At 36.0% G+C, this 17251-nt stretch overlaps 1 long non-coding RNA gene across 1 annotated transcript in view; it reads left to right on the forward strand.

The window, feature by feature from the left end:
* The window catches only part of LOC140337993 (uncharacterized), a 30385-nt gene extending 13537 nt beyond the window's left edge, over nucleotides 1-16848 (forward strand). Inside the window, exons 2-4 of the long non-coding RNA XR_011922165.1 lie at nucleotides 5050-5145; nucleotides 6442-6578; nucleotides 16377-16848. This is a non-coding gene — a long non-coding RNA (uncharacterized lncRNA). The remainder of the gene's footprint in view (nucleotides 1-5049; nucleotides 5146-6441; nucleotides 6579-16376) is intronic.
* Nucleotides 16849-17251: the final 403 nt, after the last annotated feature.

A 17251-nucleotide genomic window follows, 5' to 3' on the forward strand; every position in this document is an offset into this window, starting at 1 on the left:
CATTTGACTACTTGTGTTAATGATTATGCCATTTCTTTTTGTGTTCTGCACTGCAGTGACATTTTTTATCACCTTTCAGGCTGGTCGTTGACAGCCAGGTCTTTATAAACACTAAACAGCCTCTGCCAGTCTTTGAAACAACTGATCTTAACCAGATAGTGTTCCTGTAGTAGTTACAGTCTTTTATGTACTTTACAGTAAACTCTTGTTTTAATACTTATTGAGATGAAATAAATTAAAGAGCCCAATAAAGCTAGAAAAGGTGAAATCCTAGATGGGCAGGGAGTGTCACAAATTTTGGTTTTAGTGGTGGACACAGGCTGTAGAAGGGCCCTTTATGCTTATAAATATTCTTTTACATAAATTACACAAGCAACAAAGTTTCTGCTTTATTGTAATTGTGTTCTTTTGCCAAAGTCTGTTTTCACCAAGAGCACACAAGGTGCTAATAATATTCACTCTTGTTTACCAATATGTACTTTCACTAAAACCATTTTATTAAAAGCTTCACTCTAGACTAATCTAATCCATAAAAACATAATTGATTTCCCCCCACTACAGGACATGAAAAATATAGTGTTAGCCTTAGCTACCATAGAGTATTACTTTTCATAACCCAAAGCTGCTCTTCTTGCTTCTCTTTGACTGCCCGTCTCAGAGATTTCATACCATACAATGTAAACCAGCAACAATTGCTGCCCCTGCATTGTAAATGATAATATTTGTGAGTTCCTTTGAGGGACAGCTAGTGATATGACTTCAGATATAATTACAAGCTATTGTTAAAAAAGCATCACAATGTTTATTTTTAACATTTTAAAAACATGAGAACAAAGTTACATTGCTGTATAATCCCAATTCATATTCAACGCGTTTCACAAATGGTATCTGCTCCTTCAGGAAATTACTTGTTATATATGTGCAACCAAAGTTGTTAACATATAAACAACCTCCTCAATATATGGAACCAGGAAGTGCTATAGAGCAACAGATTTGACTGTTAAACCATCTCATCAAACATGGAAATACACACTGTGCAAATATCTGACACGTGTCAAATCCAATTATAAACCACCAACATAACCACAAAAAGTGATGGTCTTCTTTAGTAATGTGGCCAAACGCTAGTAAGCTTCCACATTCCTAAAAAGCCTATCCTACCTATCCTATCCTAAAAGAAGACTATTTCCTTAGTTTATATTTTTTTTTACTTTTTAATTAATAGGAATTCTTGTTTTATAATACCATGCAAACAGACCACCAGTGCCTAAAGCAACCCCCAAAACATCAGTGAACCTCCTCCATGTTTGATTGTATGGACCGTGTTCTTTTCTTTGAAGGCTTTTTTTTTTGTTTTCTGTAAACAGTTGAATGATGTGCATTACCGAGTTGTATTTTTTGTCTCATCTGTCCAGAGGAAAAGTATTGTGGCTTCCACAGTTAAGTTTTAGCAAATTCCAATCTGGCTTGTTTATGTCTCTGTGCCAGCAGTGGGGTCCTCCTGGGTCTCCTGCCATAGAGTCCCTTTTCATTCAGATGGCGATGGATAATGGGAGCTGACACTGTTGTACCCTGTGCCTGCAGGTCAGCTTTAACTTGTTTGAAAGTTGTTCAAGGTTTTCTATCCACCATTCTAACAATTCTTTGTTGTAACAAATCATCAATCTTCCTCTTTCGTTCACATCCAAAGAGATTAGCTACAGTGCCATGGGCTGTAAATGTCTTTACAAGGTTGTGCACAGTGGACACAGGAACATTGGGATTTCTAAAGATGGACTTGTATTTTTGGGATTGTCCATGCTTTTTTATAATTTTGGTTCTCAAGTCCTATTCTTTGCTCTTTTTCTACATTCTCAGTGTGTTACACACAGACCTTCAAATCTGAGAGACCTGGAGCAGCTGGCAAAGGAAGAGTGGTCCAAAGATCCAGTAGATAGATGTAAAAGACTCATCAATTGTTACAGAAGGCAATTAACATCAGTTATTTCTTCCAAAGGGTGGAAGAGGGATACCAGAGGGATACCAAGCATTAAATTATAGGGTGTCAATTTTGGTGCATTTTCTGACATGTACAAATGTAAGGATGCCAATATTTTTGCCCATGTCTATATATATTTATAAATATAAATATATATATATATATATATAACCATTTTGATGTCATTCTTGCATTCTTGTTGTACGCTAATATAGTACTTATAGATTACCATAGGGAAACCATATTTGCACAATGCAGAAATGCACATCCAAAAGTTATAGCACTCTTTATGAGGATGGAAAGGGGCAGGACGACTGCAAACTAACTGTTTATTATCTGTATAAGAAATCTGCAAATATTTGTATTTAATACAACAATATATTATTCGTTCTAGCTGAAGTTCCTTGTATCTTCAGTCCAGGTGGAGGCCATGTTATCAACAGGAAAAAAAAGTCTTTTTTTGAAATGCAGACATTTTGACCTGTTGTTGTTTTTAATACAATTTTGATAGTCCCCTCTCCTTAAATCCCAACACAGCAGCTTTACTTGATTTTCACAGTATCTAAGAATAAAGTTGAATTACTTAAAATTTCCTGCAACATGATTTCTTATGCAATAAACAACCTCCTGGTTCCTGCATTTTATAACACCTCTATGATTTCCTAAGGTCTGATGATTTTTTTTATTTTATGGAGAATCCATATATGATGTGGAAGCAAAATATGGGATGTTTGAGAGTGGAAAAGAACCCCAGGATTGATTTAATTATGTTAAGCCAACTGCTCACCAGGTTCTTCTCAGTAACCGAGAATTTCCTTGCTTTTCTGCTGGCTGTTGTGTGAAATATAAGATGTTCTGTGGCATGGTGCCTTTGCTGCTTTTACTTGCTATTGTTGGACTGCATTGCAGGACTGACTGATTCCTGCTGCTTGATCATTTTGAACTGTTGAGCACATTTTTTATTTACTGTTTAATAAGCAAAGTTTGTAGCGTGCTGGAAAATCCCTTTGACCCAGCCAAAGCTCAGTCAGTTGTTCCACATTCCCTCCATGCATTAGTTCTTGATTGTGATGTTTGAAAAAGTAGCATCTATACGGGGATATCCATCCTATCCATACTATAGGATACTTGTTGTCTGTAATCTGACACATTGGCCCTGATTTATTAAAGCTCTCCAAGGTTGGAGAGGATACACTTTCATCAGTGAATTTGGGTGATCCAGCAAACCTGGAATGGATTACTTCAAAGTCATTTGCTACTTGTAAGCAAACGTTTTCAATCCTGGACCAGATCCATTCCAAGTTTGCTGGATCACCCAACTTCACTGTTGAAAGTGTATTCTCTCCAGCCTTGGCGAGCTTTAACAAATCAGGCCCAGTGTCCTTACATTATACAGGAATCCAGACTATAGGGGCTATAAGAAGGACGTACTTCCTACATTTTTTTTTTTGCGTAGCTCCTTAATGTAAAACCTTGAGCCCCTATTAAAAATGTGCTGTAGCAAATAATTATATTCATCTGTACTTATATTAAATACTGTATATTTCTCTTAGTCTCCCTGCAAAATTATAAAAATACTCGGTGTGTCTGCCACCAATGTTGCAGTGGAGCATTACTAAATCCCTTTAATATAAGACGGGTGTGTTGAAGATCTCTTCGGGATCCCTTTTTCTGGCACAGGATTTAGAGGATATGGTACTCTTTGGAATGGTTTCCCTTCTCCCTCCATTCACACCCAGTTACTGACATGATCATCTCCATCAACATTGTCTCTCCTGCACAATGTCTGGAGCTTGTCAATCCATATCTGGTCTCACCTACAGTAGTTATGCCCACTGCTTTTTGGATTGATAACACTCCTTCTGTTACAACTACCCTCTGTGAGCTGCAGTGTCTAAAAGTGGAACTGGTGAGCCACATATAAAGAATGATTTGGCTATTTTGGAGGAGAGAAAATAATATTTTCATTTTAATGATACGTTTTGTGCATCCCATAGAAAATAGATATGATACTTGCTTTGATTGTCATAGAGAAGCCTTGTGTTGTAGTTTTAGTTTCTAGGTGGGTTTCATTGGTGCACTCTAACTATGCCTGGGTAACTACTGGCCTAATTAGGAAGCAGGGTATGCATCTGTATACATCTTATGGTTTAGTTTGCAATTACCTGGAAATTGGCAACTTTTCCGTGGTGTAAAGATGCTCCATAAGTTATTTATTATTACTTTATTATTACTATTACCTGACCATGATAATATGAAGAATAAGGTGTGTTGGGGTATTCCCTTGAATCACCAATCCCCTCATAAATTCCAAAAGAAAAAGCATGTTAATGTCCTTTAAGTCTTGAGAACACCAGCCGATATGTCTGTTTTATTGTGCTAGTATTTAATTAAATTAGAAATAGGTAAAAATAATCCAGAGCATAGACCAATGGAAAACAGAATCACTAATAAGAAACCCTCCTTCATCTCTAGCCACCCATAGTTTTTCAAAAAGTGAAATATGCCCCTAGAGTTCATTCATCAAGTTCAACAACATTCAGTAATTGTCCACATAAATACATCATGTAATTCACCTGTAAAATTTTTACTGTTGAATTGGAACTACAGCCAATCTTTTATTTTTGGATAGAGTAGAAGAGTTTATAAATAGAGCAGGGCAACAACCGCCATCAGGTTTCTGCTCCTGTCCTCCTTTTGGTGAAGCTACATTTATTAATAAGGGATTAATGCTCAGGAAATAGAATAATAAATAAAACAAAGCATTACATGCCTCAAATTTGCAGGACCGATAACGACATGAAGACACCTATGACTTGTTTCTACCCCAACTGTGCCATAAAACACTATGCAACAGCGTCAGTACTTGCTGAAGTCTCCTGAAGACAGGGAGATAGCCATGTAAAAAATCCTTAAAGAATCATTGTGCATATTTGCCCAGGTTTTCATAAGGGGGATATTCAAGATTGAACAGTAAAATTGCTGCTATAAGACCCTCACATTTGTATTTATGCCACTTTGCCTCTTCAAATAAACACATTTTCCCTGAATTGTGAAATTTTATTTTTAAGGCTCCAGTTATTTTTCTGTGGAATCCCAGCCATCATCCTCCTCACTGTTGAGACAGCCCGAGCAGCTTCCTGGTTGTGACACTGCTTTATGTGCAGGTAGGAAAGGCAGAAATGTGATTTTGTGTCCATCTGCCTCTTCACTTTTATTTCAGTAACTGGTGCAGACACTCTCACTGTCTGTGATGAAATTTCACTTGACATACCTTTGATAAATAGATTTTCTACCATACTTCCATAATGCTTATCCCGATAAACAGATACATGAAACGTCGAAGGCTTAATAAATAGAGGCTTTTAATGTGAAGATTTTGTTCAATAAATTTAACATTTTAGGATATGGTCCAAATAACTAATACAACGTTAATAATATTTGCTCAATCTACCAATTCAGGATATGTGCAATACATTCCAACCTAATTAAGATAATAACAGAATTACCATTTCCCAGCATGTGTACACAGTTTACACATACTATTATATTCTATCTACAGCGCTCCCTTTCCACCGGAGGTGTAGTAGGGTGTGCCCTCACTTTTTTTCGGGAATGAGGCGTGTACATATTAATGATGCGCATGCGCACTTGCCATGGATAGAACCATGCCCCCTCTTCTTTTTATTTTTACAACTACACCCCAGCTTTCCACAAAGATCAAACAACTACAACAGGTGATATAAATATGATATTCAACAATCAAAAATGTGTCCATTACCGCTATCTTGTAGGGTATTTATTTTTTAAAGTGGACCTTTAGTTCTGCTTTAAAAAGATCTCACCTCCTGTTGTGTCTCTGGGACAGATAGAAAAAATTGTGGGACAAAAAAAAGTTATGCTTGGCTATGCGTTTATACTTTAACCATCAGGATTATTTGAAAATCAGAGAGTGAGTTTACTCACTGAGCCAGTGATCACTAAGTCACCTCACTGTGGAAGGGAAATTCATTAAGTGGTCATGTAGGAAAATCAACAAATGTTATCCCCCAGTGCCAAAAAAATCACAGCCTAATAATTTCTTCTGATCTTGCTTTATGGTAAAAAATAATTTTAGAATTCACATCCCACTACTCCTAACTTTTAGAAAGGCGGGCACATTTTTAGATAATAATAATTGCCAAATGTATTGCACAAGGAAGACTAGAATTTGATAAACTGTTCTGAATGGGTTTACATGATTTTAAAATAGAACCACCCTTTCTAAAATTCTTTATAGGGTAGGTGTAGAGTTCTTCTGAAGCAACATGGGTTAACACCAAAAACAAAACTCACATCTGATTCAAATTACACTATCCAAATAATGATTGTAAATCTTTTATGGTTGTTATCACAATGAAACTGCAAAGAACACACATGTGGCAAACATTAGCTGTGTCTAACTCTTTCTTTTTTTTTGCTAGATTAAAATAACAGTCTGTTTAAAATGGGGCTGCCCCAAAAATCTAAGGCAAAAACAGGAAAAGAATATCCCCAAAGTTCTTTACTGCAAAATAAATTAATCCAATTTTCTGTATGCTTTGGAACACAGAAACCACAAGTGAGTATGTTGTAGAATGTTGTTTTAAAAAATGTATTTATGCTCAATACTTTAAATAATGCCTTACAAAAAAAAACAGGAAACCGGAAAGAACAGGGAAGCAGGGAGAATTATTTCTTAATGGTAATCTTAGCAAAGTGTAGTATATAAGTATGACTAAATTGTCAAGAGGGAACCAACATTGGTAGTGTATCATTTTCACTGGGAACTTTCATTTCAGTTTTGTCTGCAGCACCATCTGGAGGTAAAACCTTATAAACCTTAACTCATTGAAAGGAAGTATTTAAGATTATAAAGGCAACTATTAGTTGACTGGCTGTCATATTTTTTCAGCATCTTTAATACTCAAGGTCAAAATTGATCGCCTCCATATTTCTTTCAGAAAAAAAACATAATTATCTGAAGATAATGCTCACTTGTAGGCACAAATATAACTCAACAGTAACAATCATATCAAAAATACTAATGAACATAACCAAGATTATCGTTGAGTTTATGGAGGTTTGAATATAAATAAGAACTGCAGTCAAAACTTTTGGGTAAAGAGTCAATTATATTCTCTCTCAGCGTTGTATTGCTGTTTGTGACCCTACTTCAATATTGGAATAAACAGTACACAGAGGGATTTGGTCCAAAGTGTCTAACCTATGGGGTTTTTATCCACCCAAGCAGTTGGAGTGATGATAGTTTCTGTGATTTCTGTGCACTCCGTAGGTCCTGCTGTTCTTCACTTTCCTCTTCACATACCTAATTGCAGTGAACAAAGCCTATTGTCCTAACAGGTCCAGCTCTCTTTTTTAATTTTTTTTTTATTCCAATCACACATATAATAAACAATCAAATATCTTACATAGAAAAACAAAACAGAAATTACATATTATGCACAGCACACAATCAAGCAATCGGTGTTATTTACTGAATAAAAAACAAATCAAAGACAAACGAAGAGTGCAAAGAAATATAAGTTATAGACATAAAGAAAAGAGGAAAGGGGAGAACAAAAAGATAGGGGGAGGCAAAAGTGGGGTGGATGACATAAACTAGTATGGGTTATATAGGCCAATACTCCAAAATCATACAACTTCAAAAATTGGCGAACATGTTAAATATTACATATCATGTTCCTCCTCGTTCAAACACTTAACCGAGAGATAAGTTTGGGTAGTAGTATATTTTATCCAATAAAACTATGTCTTATTAAACTTCTCTGATCCCCCATCTTGTGTTGTTATCAAATCCTCCATAGACATAATCTTGTTAACTCTTCTAAACCATTGAGACACTGTGGGAAAAGTTTGCTTCCAAAGCACAGGAATATAGGCTTTCGCTGCATTGAGGAGATGTTTGAGTAACAAATTATTATTATAGTGTTATTTTTTTTAGAGAATGTGGATAGGTGCAATAATACCAATTCCGGCCTATTCCAGATGTTTACATTTATAAATTCCAATATATTGTTTGCCACTTTTGATCAATAGGAAGCTAAGAGGGGACATTCCTAAAATATTTGGAATAAACTACCAACATCCGCCTTACATTTCCAACACAGAATATCTTCATGTGGATAGATTTTAGCTAGAACTGTCAGGACTCTGTACCATCAGTTAAGTAGCTTGTAGTTCAGTTCTTGATAAGCGTTACTGAGTGCAGCTTTATGACCAAAGTATAAGAGCTGTTTCAGAGAAAGTGGTTTTGAGATCTTGTTCCCACTTAGTAACAAAAGATAGGGTTGGTGGGGCAGATTCTGCTAATAGTAGCTGATATGCATATGACAAAGTCCCCCGTATCGGACCATCTCCAAGACAGAGGAACTCTAGATTCGAGAGTGTGCGATCAAATTGACCAGGTGCTGGTACAGAACTCGAAAGTTAATGATCCGACTGAAGGAAAGTTGCTGCTACCCACTCTGACCCATGCATAAAATGTTTGGCTTGAAAGATTCCATTCTCTCTCCAAAGGTGAAACCTAGGGTCTGAAATGCCAGGTTGAAACCATGGGTGACCTAGAATAGGAGATAAAGGCGATTGATAGGTACTTAAACTCACCACTTTGAAATGTCAATGTACAATGTGTAACATGGGTAAGTCCACTTGTAAGAGCGTCAGGAGGAGACCACATGACGCCGGCCAATGGGACCGAAGATTTTGCATCTTCCAATGCCACCCACGGTTTCTGCTTCCCATTTCCACACCACCAGCTCTCTTTTCATAATTTGATGCCATTCTAAGATCTGTACTTTTCGAAATACCTGGCACACAAGTATCCAAATATGAAGGACTCTGTTAAAGATCAGTTACCATTTTATTCAGAAACTTAGAGCTATCTTTATCATCACCTTCATCATCTGCCTAATAGCTATTACTCAGCCACGCTCATTTTTTTCTCAAATACAAACTAAAACCTTTAAAGATACACAAAGCATGGCAAACAGAGAGAATTTTACATATTTTCAAAATGGGAGTTTGCAACATAAAACACAATGTGGATTACTGAAAAATGGATTAATAGTGGATTAATTGAATAATTTAAAGCAGGGTATGTAGAATGCATTTGTTGGTGGTATGTCTTGTGCAGTACAACACACAAAGTGTCGAAGCTTAGAACATATGACGCACATCAAGAGAGCAGGTCAGCATGAAGTACGTCCAGCAAATTCAAAATAAGATATATATATATATATATATATATATATATATATATATATATATACCCCCCCCCCAGTTTTGGGGAAGAAAAAGTGCGTCTTATACGGCACAAAAAACGGTATATATACATATATACACACACACGCACACATACATATATATGCATACAAGTATATACACACACATTATATATATTGTGTATATGCAGTATGTAATATAGTATGCAATGGGAAGCATAGTATCTCAGAGGTGCTTTGCAGTACTGGGTCCCAGGTTTAAATCTCGGCCAGGACAATATCTGCCAGTTTGTAAGTTCTCTGTGTTTGCATGTGTTTCCTCTGGTTACCTCCCACATCCCAAAAACATGCAGTTAGGTTAACTGGCTTACCGCCCTAAAATTGACCTTAGACTATATTGAAGACATATGACTTTGGCAGGGACATTAGATTGTGAGCCCCGTTGAAGGACAGATAGTGACATAAATACTGTGTAATAATAATGTACAGAATGCATCAGTTTGGAGTGATAACACACAGGGTCTTATTTATTAAAGCCCCCCAAGACTGGAGAAGATAGACTATCATGGATTTCTTAAAAATCATTTGCTCTTAGATGGCAAATGCTTTAAATCCTAGACAGAATACAATCTAGCTTTGCTGCATCACTTAGGTTCACCCATAATAGTTTTTTATTTCCAGTCTTGAAGACAGCTTTAGGTACAACTAATCCAGTAAATACACCTTTTAGTAAAATTGTGTCAGTTTTGAAAGGCTTTATAATATTTTTTTTTAATAACAAAAGTCTGTGGAACATTTACTCCACTGTTACCCCAAACTAGATATAAACATTTATTTTACAACTGGTCATAAAAAACTTGCACAGTGCTAAGTATTTTCTCCCTCCCAAAGAGAAAGCACTCTGTTCTGGAATTGTCTTCTTGGAAACCATTTGCTCTGGGAGTTCTGGGAGGCAAAGAAAAAAGCTTTTATGTTTTATGGTCATATAATATATTATTGTGTTTGTTTGTTTTTTGCACTAATCAGGACAGATAGACTCTCTTATGCCAAAATAATTAATGATTAACTACAATGAAAAAAATATCTGATTAAAAAAAACATAATCACCAAGCACAAGTCATATTTCGCAATACTAAACAGCCTTGAGCACTACTGGTTATCTTGTAAACTAAAGAAGGCCCAAGACATTTCCAAGGGGCCACAAGATAGCAGTATTTTTGGGCCCTGCGGTACATTGCATCAAGTTACCTAAATAGTTTAGTTCTGCTGCATTTGTTGCAGCATACGTCATCACACTCTGAAAAGAAAGTTTAAGTAAACCCCATCATTAGAGTGTCAGTAACAGTGACCCACAGAACTAGTGTCAGCTGTTGCAATAAAAAAATCCTACTAATAGTGTCAGTGGCAGTAATAACAACTTGCCACATTGGTGTTAGTGGCCACAATATTAACTATTAGAACTAGTGTCAGATGGCATTGGCTACAATAAAAAACATAAAAAATAAGCAATTTACTGTAGTCATTGGCTGTAAAAAAAACTTCCAGCAATAGTAGCAAGACTGCTGGTATTGGCCACAAATATAAACCCCACATAATTCCCACCAGGAAAGCCCTGCAACTGGTGGTCAGTTATAGTTTATTTCACCCTTTGGTGAATGGTAGCAGTACATTTTTACCCCATTAGACTTACTGGATGAGGCACTTCTGTGCTGCTTTCGCTTCCTATAGAAGCCAAAACTTTACCTGTCCTGTTAGTGTAAGTCTCTAGTTTATTGTTAGATACTCAAATGCATAACACGCTTCAGCACCAGGAACCTAGCTACCTCCTTGCTGCCCCGCTGCCAAAAGTTGGCAGATCCAGCCCAGGACATGGCAGATTGCACACAAAAAGTTGATAAAAAAGCTGCACACAAATATACAGTACATAAAATGGCAGGAAAACCCTCATAGAGCTCCATGTCTAAAAAAGTAAACCACACTGCCCATTACAGTGGTCTACATGTACAGGAAAACAGCTAGGGCAATATGGAAGGAACACAAGATTTTCTATACTCCCATATGTTTTGGAAAGTAAAAAAAGATGAAAATGTTCTTTAAAATGTAGTTGTGTTTAATAATAAAAGGTGTGGTACACCTGGTACATAGCTTCCAACTGTTCCTCGTTTGGAAGAAAGTTTTGACTTGATAACTAAATTCCCTTTCTTTTCAGTTTTATCCCTTTTCATCTGATAAATATATTATTTAATATTGTAACACTTAACTATCAAAAGAATTGTGCTGCACTAAACCATATCACTGAAAGAATCAGTGGGTTTCTCAAACTTTTTTCCCTTCATAAGTTGCTGAACATGGGATTGTGCTAGGTGCATGTCCACGTGACCTCCTTTCTTAATGTGGAAGGTAACTCACATAATAGGAAACAAATAATGTACATTATGGGCCTTAATTGTTAAAGCTCTCCAAGGCTGGAGAGAATACACTTTCACCAGTGGAGCTGTGGGATCCAGCAAACCTCGAACGAATTTCTCAAATGTCATTTGCTGTTTTTTAGCAAATGTTTTCAATCGTGGATCAGATTTGTTCCAGGTTTGCTGGATCATCCAGCTTCATTGATGAAAGTGTACCTTCCCCAGCCTTGGAGAGCTTTAATAAATCAGGCCCTATGACAGTTAAAAACTTTATCTATATGTTCAAAATGTAATTAACCCTAACAATTTTACACATACATCAACAGGATCTGATCTTACTATTGAGCAGCCTTTCCTGGCCCTTTTAACATGAAGGAACCCTTGGTATAACTTTTAAGTCTTCAAGGAACCCCTGCTGTAATTAATATATACATAGCTCACAATACATTAGCTTGGTGGTCATTGGAAAGAATGTCACCTTTTACAGATAACCAAAAAGAACATTGGGGTTACCTCAGCTGACCCAAGAGGCACAAATTGCTTATTGCTCAAGGAACCCTAACAACCTTTAGAGGAACCCTAGTGTTCCACAGAACCATAGTGGAGAAGCATTGTTATAGAGTGATTAATAGTGATGAGGGAGAATGTCTCTGGCATTCTCATGAAAATTTCCTCGAACTTCCAATGGTTCCACAAAATTTTGGAAAGCCGATGAGGAAATTAAAACAGGAGGATTCCCAGAGCTGCATTCAGCCCTGGGAATCTCCCTGTTTGCAATCCCCGGGACACTACAGGTTAATTAACCTCCAGTGCCCCAGGGATCACACACTCTTATCAATGAAGGCAGCCACAGCTGCAATCATTGAGAAGATGCCCAGCAAAGAAGAATCTCCTGACATTGTAATATAAGTATCTCTTACAAATGATACTTTTGTTACAGATACAAATGTATCATTTGTAAAAGATACTTATATTACAATCTCAGGAGGTTCTCCTGTGCTGGGCATCTTCTCAATGACTGCAGCTGTGTGCGATCCCCTGGTCACTAGAGGTTAATTAACCTCTATTGCCCTGGGATTGCAGAGGATTTCCAGGGCTGCATGATGCAGCCCTGGAAATCCTCCGGTTCGTGCGATCCCTGGGCAATAGAGGTTAATTAACCTCTATTGCCCTGGGATTGCAGAGGATTTCCAGGGCTGCATGATGCAGCCCTGGAAATCCTCCGGTTCGGCCAAAGCTTGACCTCTCTGCGAATCAGAAGGACGTTCTCGCTTACATTTTTGATAAGCAAGAAAGGCCCGATTTACCGCGTGATTGAACTTATTATTCTCACTCGCTTATCCCTAGTAATCAAGAACCAGCATATTATTTTCATATTTATTGGCCCTAAACATATGCAGTGCATTTATACACATTTGGGAGCACTGATTGTACTTTACGATTTACAATTCACACTCCTAAGCAGTTACAAGAATTTAAAGCATTGGAAATTAATGGAAATACTTTAATACATTAAAATACTTTGCAAATTTATATTTACATATACAAACAATATATATGCAATCAAAACAGCTATTAAAACAAAACAGATATTATTTACCAAAGTATCTTTCCTGCTCAAGGGGTTGGAGGAAACGTATAGACTGTACTCCAATCAGCAACTGGAGATCAAAGAACAGTTACCACGCCTATCTAATAAGGAAAGAAACAGCATTCTCAATTCGTACAGGCAAGTTAAAACATTAAACACTTAAAACTGTGTGGGTTGTGAGTTGTAAATCCTAAAGTACAATTAGTGCTCTCAGATTTAATTTCTTTCCACTTAAAGACTAAACAGCTGAAGGTCCCACCCATTTACTTGTAGAGACTAGGGCCAGCAACTTTGCTTTAAAGATGATTTAGTCTGATATCTGAGATTCCATAACTGTCTTTTTTCTTGGAGTATAGTTGCTCACTGTGAGTATTGTCACAATTTTCCTTTTGATAATGGTAATGGTTTAATCAGTAAACCCTACTACTTTGTTCATATACAAAAAAAAAAAAACTTTTTATGACACAAAAGACATATTACAATACAGGATGTAGGGATAGTGCAAACATCCATATTTATGTATTATAGGATTTAGGAAAATCAATTGTTGACAGCATTTACAAAAGCCGTAAGAAGTGTAGGGTGTCAGTTGAAGGCTAAGAAAGGTTAGAACCTAGATGATGCAAAAGGTATCTCTCTAGAGTTCACCATTGTAATTCAGGGTGGGACATATGAAGCACATATGAAAATCATAGTATATATATGAAGATACAGATGTTGCCTTAACTGAGCATGGAGTATAAGTATCAGCCTGGTTTTCTCCAGAGCCTTTAGTAGTGAGGATTGTGCGCTACAGGCTGATACTCACTGAAAGCACTCAGATACTCAGATACGTACTCAGATCTGTACCAAGAGGTGAATTCAGTCAGATCCAGTGAGGTACCGAGGGGTAAGATGGGAGGCAAATTTAGGTATACAAAGCAAGGATAAACTATACACCATCTATATTTCTGGGGACTTTTTTGGTACCTCAAAATATTATCACATGATCCACAACCTAAAATTACAATATTTATTTAAATACATAGAATAAAACCATCATAAAAATGTTACTTGAACAATCGGTGCATGATCAATATTATAATAAATTTACAACAAACATTTTATCATAGTATGATCTATTTTTCTAGATGTATAATGTCCTTGACGTGTTTCGCCATTCAACTTCATCAGAAGTACTCTAGAATTATCCACACCTATCTTTGTTAGGGAAACATAACCATTCCAAACAAAAACCGGGGCTAGGAATATTAGACATAATAAGCTCCTAAGAGTCATATTGGGTCCATATAAAGAATACATTTTGTTTAGGAAAATAGTAATCTATATGTGTGTTGGAATTAAAATTTCTCAAATACCAAAATATCCCATTTAATATCTATTGAGTTTAAATATTAACTTGTATGAATTACTTAAATTGATTGAAGTTACAGAATATATCAATTGACTTATTTCAGTGTTGGCAAGTTTCAAGAGCCAGCACTGTACAGCAAAGAATTAATATATATATAATCAACATTAAAATCAAAATGCCATTGTATGTTATTTGTATATATATCTATATATATATATATATATATATATATATATATATATATGTATATATATATATATATTCTCTCTTTCTCTTTTTCTATTTTTCATGTGGTATGGTTATGTTTCCCTAACAAAGATAGGTGTGGATAATTCTAGGATCCTTCTGATGCTAAATGGTGAAATGCGTCAAGGACATATTACAATTAAAGTTACTAGAAAAATAGATCAAACTATGAATAAATGTTTGTAGTAAATTTATTATAATATTGATCATGCACCAATTGTTGAAGTAACATTTTTTTATGATGCTTTTATTCTAAGTGTTTAAATAAATATTGTAATTTTAGATTGTGGATCATGTGATAATATTTTGAGGTACAAAAAAAGTCCTCAGAAATATAGATGGTGTGTAGTTGTGCAATAATTGGGACATGGTATCATATGCATTTTCCCCATTCAATTAAATATGTAATTAAGGCAAGGATCAAGCAGGCACAGGTAAAATCTTGAATTTTACAAACCAATTAGCTCTCCACCATGGTTCCCTTTCTACCTGTAAATCATGTAAACTTAGAATGTTCCTGCTACTACCCCCCTAATATAAAATAAATTAAAAAGTCTAATACACAGTGAGGAACCCCCTTATAGGTCACTACAATTATGGAGACCTATTACCCGAAGTACAAAAGTCTATTTTTGTAATCATTACAAAAACTTTCAGTTGGTTTAGCCCTTCAGCATCTACCACTTTGTTATAAATTTTTGCTTGTGGGAACCTTTAAAACAAGTTGTTTATGAGTCATTTTGTATTTTGTAGTTTCACCAACATTAAAGCAGTATTGGCATGCTCAGCTGAAAAAAAAAGCTTTGCAAGGTGTGAGCGAGATCCCTATCCTGTTACAGTTATTATTTAAAAATGTTGCTATAAATATATATATATATATATAGCACAATTTTATACATATATGCCCCAATAAAGTCTCCTTTCCTTTCTAGTATGAAGCTACTAATACTGTAACTATTATGACTGCAAAATCTCCTGTACTTAGTCATCATATCAGTCTAGCAATTTTTCCATAACAACTTCATACATGACTTTTTAATATATAAAATAACTTGGCTTTATTTATGAATTGCAGGAAACCATATCACTGACATTCACAACCTCCATTGTCTGACATCCTTTCACACTACACTTGTCTTCTGGTCGCCTGCCATGGAATATTTATAAATAGGTGTTTTATGTTTTTTTTTCTCATGGTTCTCCCTATTGATGTAATACTGGTATATTCCAGACAAATAGGTACATAAAATAGTGTTGGAGTGCAGAAAAAAGTAATATTTGTTTGTCTTCAGCCTCACGTGTCTCACGTGAATCCCCTTGATCATGTTCAGGGCCGTTTAATCCCATATAAATCTATAATGGTAAAACTGGTGATTCATGACATGGGTCAAATTGAACTGATCTTCTGCAGGTGACTTTGAAAGTGTTTGCACATTTACAAGTGACTGGTTTGCCTCCCACAAGACTTTGCCTGGAGACACTTAAACCAGAGCTTTTTGAAATGACTAAAAACTGTTTCTTCTTTATTGTCTTTCAGAATTGTATTTTCTTCCTTTGCTTAGCAGACTCTGGGCAGTTTGCCATTTTTAAACATTGCCAAGAAAGACTTCTGCGGCTTTATTCAAACCTTTGAGTAATTTCCCGGCACACATAGGAAATATCCAGCGAAGGCCCAGTACACATCTGTGTGTGATGAGATGTTTGAAGATCTAGTTCACAATGTGTGGTTCCTTCCTCCTTAGACCACCAGTGGTCTGTGAAGATCAAAGTACTGTTTCTTATCTGCTATCAGATTGTGTTGTCTGGTGACTTTGTGCATTTATATTATATTACATTATTTATTTTGGCTTTGCTTTGTGTATTTAGGCACAGAAGTAAAACATATTTAATTGCTTCAATTACAAAAGCTTTCTGGTGGAACAATTGTGGGTCAGAAAACATTTTGCACAGTTTTAGCCTTGTTCTTGTGGTTTCGGGCCTTAAAGGACAACTATTGTGGAAATTAATGATTTATTAAAATTGTATAGTGTTCGGTATATTATTTTTCTGTCCTCATTATTAGGTGCATATAGCACATAGACATGAAGATAGAAATGCTCTTTATTGACTGTATTCTTTAAATTGCTATTACTTCTTTTTTTTTTTGTTGTTTGTTTTTTTACCACAATTTTACACAGATCTTAACTGCCTAGAAAAAAAGGACAGTGGCAGGATCAAAATTTATATGCCAGATGTGACAATAGAAATCATACTTTTAATCCCATGTTATTCTCCCTCATTTAAGACTTGAAACAATTGTGCAGCTTCAGCCAAGGGCAAATACTGTCTTTGCCTGTTCAGCAGGAACCACACAGCTTACAGCAGCCATTGCAGCATAAGCCAATATAGTGCTGCATAATGCCAAGAAAGAAG

The sequence above is a fragment of the Pyxicephalus adspersus genome, chromosome 9 (assembly GCF_032062135.1).
Source record: "Pyxicephalus adspersus chromosome 9, UCB_Pads_2.0, whole genome shotgun sequence".
NCBI lineage: Eukaryota > Metazoa > Chordata > Amphibia > Anura > Pyxicephalidae > Pyxicephalus > Pyxicephalus adspersus.